Source organism: Monodon monoceros, unplaced genomic scaffold (genome assembly GCF_005190385.1).
Source record: "Monodon monoceros isolate NGI ecotype Baffin Bay Population unplaced genomic scaffold, NGI_Narwhal_1 Super_Scaffold_2, whole genome shotgun sequence".
Taxonomy (NCBI): domain Eukaryota; kingdom Metazoa; phylum Chordata; class Mammalia; order Artiodactyla; family Monodontidae; genus Monodon; species Monodon monoceros.
Genome location: NW_021703776.1, coordinates 27,474,726 through 27,480,055, shown reverse-complemented (window position 1 = coordinate 27,480,055; position 5,330 = coordinate 27,474,726).

Genomic DNA, 5,330 nt, shown 5'->3' with positions numbered 1-5,330 from the left:
ATCCATCCTGTTGTTGAGGATAGTTTGCATGGTTTCCAATGTAAGACATTAATTCAAATAATTTTGCCATGAATATTATTGTACGTTTACTTTGATTAACATATTTACACATTTTTCTTGGGTTCAGTCTATGCATAGAATTGCTGGTCATAGAGTATGCATACATTTAGTGTTTGGTAGATGATGCTAAAGAGTTTTCCAATGTGGTTGTAAAAATTTACACTTCCACCAACAGTGTATGAGAGTTCTGATCCTTCCATCCTTAGCAACTATTGGCATTTTGTCCTTTCATTTTGGTCATTCTGGTAGGTACGTAGTGGAATCACATTGCGATTTTAATTTGCATTTCCCTCGTAGCTACAGAAGTTATTGGTCCTCTTTTATGAAAAGTCTGCTCAAGTCGTTAGACCATTTTATACTACTTTGCCATCTGGCCCTTGGTTAGATTTAGTCAAGAGAAAAATTTGCAAGAGATCAATAGCCGAGAAACAGAAAAGCTTTATGCTTCTGCGTCTCAAAAGGAAGCAGGTCCTTTTGAGGTAGTTTCTGGTAGTTGCAGGTGAAAAAATAACAGGATCAAAGTGTTTCTAACTCCAGCTTTGCAGAGATAACATCTTTCAGCAGCCCGGTCCTGGTCAAGGCAGCACATCTTAGCAGATCCAATATGTACCAGAAGATCACGCCCAAAAGAGATTGCAGCTTTGGAACATTAGTATCTAATCTCTGATTATCATTCTTTTTTCCCTTTTATTCTTCCAGACCCTCTCCTTCTCTCTTTTGCTGCTCCTTCCAACATTTTTCATCCATTTCCCTATATTCCAGTTCCCTATCTTAAATGCCTTTGGCTTGACAATTAAATGCTTGGATTGGTTTCTGTGTTCATAACTGGCTCATAAAGGGCCTGAGAAACAGAAAAATAAAGTGGCATATTCAAGCATGTTCATGAAGCATTGTTTGTAATAGTAGAATACTAGAAAAAACTCAACTGGCTATCAATATGAGAATGGACAACTCATGATGTATTCACACAATATAATTCAAAGCAATGAAAATGAACAAAGCAACAGCATACATAATAGGGAAGATGAATCTTAGATACTGCTAATTAAAGAAAGTCACAGAAAATTACTATCTTTAGGAAGCTGTTACTATTTATATAAAGTTAGTAAGAACAATACATCATATTATATGCTGTTTAGAGCCACATACATAAGTGCAGCAAAAAGACAGAGAAAATAAGCTCTAAATTTAGAATATTGTTCATTTCTGCATGGTAGGCAAGGGGATGGAATCAGGGAGGAACACAAAGAAAACTTCAAAGATAGCTGTAATTCTCTCATTCTTAGGTTGGGTGGCATATTCTTCAATGTGAGTTCCATTTTATTGTGTCTACGTGTGTATGCTATTTGTTTTGTATTTCAAGTGCCACAAAACAAAAGTAATTTTTAGAAAAGAAGGCATTTATTGTCCACTCAAGTTTGGAGCCAGAAAACAAAATTCTCATTATATACATAATTATATAACTAAGTCTATTTTCTGGACTTCTAATTTGTTTTATTTATTTGTTTATCTGTTCTCTAACTAATACCTTACTATTTTAATATCATGTTTACAATGTTTTTATAGCTAATATTTGCAGGTCACCATTTTTAATGTTAGACATGCTATCAATCATATCATACTTACAATAATGACTTTCATTATTGTGGACCACTTGTCTTTTATTCTTAACTAGTGAAATAATAATTTCTTGATACATTTTTAAATGGTCATGTTTTTGTCTTTTAAAATTAGCTCCATTCTTAGAACTGGAAATTTTAAATATAGTCAAATTAGAGATAATTTTTAAAATACACATATTATGATAGACTTTTAATGTATTGATAGACTCTTTTGGCAAACGCATGAATAAACTTTGGAAAGTAAAACTTTGCTTGACATAGGGAAAGATAATTTTACTGAAATGTCAAGTATAAAGAGAATGTGATTTGTTAATAATATTATAGTGGTTCATTATTATTCACTAAATAGACAAAATTTAAAACCTTCAACTATTTTATGAATGAATTTTCCTTGCAAATGACAATTCCAATAAAGTATATCTGTGCTTCAAAGGTCAGAATGATCATTGAACTAGATAAACTTAAAGCTACAGGATTCTGTTTTAAGCTTGTAATTTAGAAAAACAATAGCTCCATGCTAAACTGGGCATTTTGGAAAGCTGTATTTATTCCTTCTGGTAAGTGAGATACAATTCAGTCTATTTCAGCAGCAACTTGCTAAAGTAAGCCTGCAGATTAGGAAATGGCCCACCAGCCTAACTAATACACAAGCAGATCCAGTCAAATGGAAAATGTGTGATTTAAGTCATTTTTTGTATATAAAATAATAACAGTGTTAATCATAATTATTAATATTATTACTATAGGGTTGGACTAAGGATTTAGCATTCTGGCCTGTTTTAAACCTTTGACATTCACTTAGTTACTAAGTTATTTAAATGACAGTTACATGAAAGTCACTCCCTTGATCAGCAGAGGTCATTTCCCATTAAGCCCATCTCCATTCTGCTGTTTTAGGACAACGTGGTGGGCATTTTTTTTTTTGTAGTGAAATTAATTATACCTGTAAATCATAGGATGTAACACATTTGTGATATTTTTATTTCTGAAGAAACAAGAGGAAAGGAGAGAAAACATATGAAGAGAATGAAAATCAGGATTCTCTTAACTGCTTTATTACACATTTTACTTTTTTAATGGAAAAATAGGCATCATCCCACAGCTAAAGAAATCTTAGAGGCATAAATACGGTAGGAAAGGAAATCATGAATTTTCTCCTATTTGTGGAAACTGATGGTTTAAGTTTGTCCAACATAAACCTCAGTATTTAGGAAAGAAATTCTATCTAATGCATTTATTTGGAAGGTATTTTTATAATATCTGTAAGAATCTGTGGGTTATTTTGGAAAATCTTCCCCCGTTTTGAGGGATACTGATTTCATTGTGGCTAAGCTGCTGCTTATGACCTTGAACAAAGCAGAAGTCTTGGAATGCCTTCCTGCTGTCTGCACAGACCTGTTCTCTCTAGTTACTGCACAAAGGAATAGTTTAATTCCACTTGGAATATAGGTATGTTTGAGTTTCAGGAAATAATGGAGCACTGTTGATTAGTTGTGAACTAGAACAAATAAGCCACAAGAGGGCATATTTTTCTTGGTTTCATCACCCTTAAATAAGGCTTGCCTCATTTAGATACCATAGAAAGCCCTCCCCCTCTCCCATTTTCTTAGAAGAATACACTGTGTCTAAAGCATGTTCTAAGGGTGGCGTGGTGGTACGAGGTATTAAGAAAAGGAAATTTAAAGATTTTTTCTCTTATATGATATATAGAAAAGTTGTTTACTTTTCCTTAAAATCTTTCCTTGGGGATGGTTTGTTGCTATAAGAACATTGTTAAAAATAAGAAACAGAGTCATTTATTTGATTTTAAACTCCCCCATTCTGCAATAACTCTGTGGAGTCCTATATCAGATACAAAAAGCCTTTCCAGCCTCTAGTGAATGTTCATAGTCAAGGAGGTGCTCTCTTCTGAGGTCTCAGGACTTGGGCCAAAGGGGTTGGGCTATGTTTTTATTTTTATTTTGAAGTGCATTCCTGCTGAATTTAATTATTCACCACACCCCAACCCAGCTAAGTAAATATAACCTTAAGATTCTGGCTTGGAAAGGTTTTGAAAAATAGCTGATTTTTTTTTTTTCTTTTTCTTTTTTCTTTTTCAAGAAAAGGCTCTATAGCAGGGTGCTATTTTGCAGAGGGCATTGAGGCAGGAGTCAGAAGGAGCTAGGTGATCACTCCACCTTCTTGGCCTTCTTTTCCTCATGTATAACATGAGGGCCAGAAGGGCTCTGAGGTCTCTCCTAACTCTGAAAGTTTATGATTATTTATGATGTTATAAGAGTTTAAAACACAAAGACATTACAATTTCACATTCCGATTAACTAACCTAAACTATCTTCTGTCTTTATTTGATGATGAGAAACAGGGATCCATTTACTTCTGAGAGTTCTATGCATGTATAATTAATACTGCATTAAAGACAAAAGTCAGGAGTGTTCTTTTCCACTACTAAACATGATATAATTATCTTAATATGTAACTAGCTAGTGATCAAGTGATGAGTGAATTGTCATGATCAAATGAATCAGATGGGGAAAAAAAATCTGCAGTTTATAAGGGGAAAATATCTGATAGAAGAGTAGGAGGTGGGTAGGCTGCTTTCAACTCATGCCATCACTTGTTTCAATCAGACATAAACTAACATATATCCCAGTTTTGTCATATGAGTATAACAACATTTTTATCTGTTGGTACTGTTATGTTAATATGTGAGAAAACATTCATAAGGTAGTATTTATTATAAGGCAGAGAGGTTTTATGTCTGACCAAGGTATGATTAGTTTTATAGAAGTGAACACTAAACGGCTTGGGTTTCATCTCCGTTTTCTTGTCTCTGTGCACAGAACTTTGCGATCTCTTTTATCTGTCTTTTTTTCTTTTTTTTTCCTTTTAAATTCACCAAATTTCCATATGCTTTGTGAATGGAAGACTGCATGGAAAAGCACCTTCTGCAGAAAGTGTAGTCAAGTCCTCTGAGATCTTGCTAGATTTAAATTCTGGACCCAGTAATTACCTTTCTCTTGTCTTCTGGGCAGAGGTAGCTATATGTGGAGTTGGAAAAGCCTAGAATATAACTATTCTACTCTTTCCCATCCCTGCTACCTTCCTTTATGGCTCCCAACATAGATTGATGATTCCTGAAATTCTACAATCAGAAATTTATTCCTTGGCTTCACTCAGTATAACAATGTAATACTTTGAGAAACAGTGTATTTCATATTATCTAACATAAATCTACTACCATACAGTAAGAATGACTTACATTCAATCTGTGAGCCCTAAATGAAGATGAGTGAGGGGTAGTATGCCACAGAGGAAGAACCTGGACCCTCAAGACAAGTTTACTCATTCAACAATGTTTCCAAGCACCTGGAAAGTATTTTGTGTTTCCTTTTTCTTTCTTTTTTACCCCTCAGACCAGAACAGGCATAGCAGCAACAATTAGGTAGTTCTAACTGATGATACACACATCTCTTTCAGTGTAATTAAGGATTATTTACTGAATCTTGAATAGTCACCCTTGAAGATAAGCTAAACTGTATAATACACATTACATTTTAACAAAACTTAAAGTAAAATAGACCTTTCCTACTGGGTGTTATTTCAAGGATTCAGATAGTGTATTAAGCAACACTATAGGACAGATTTTAC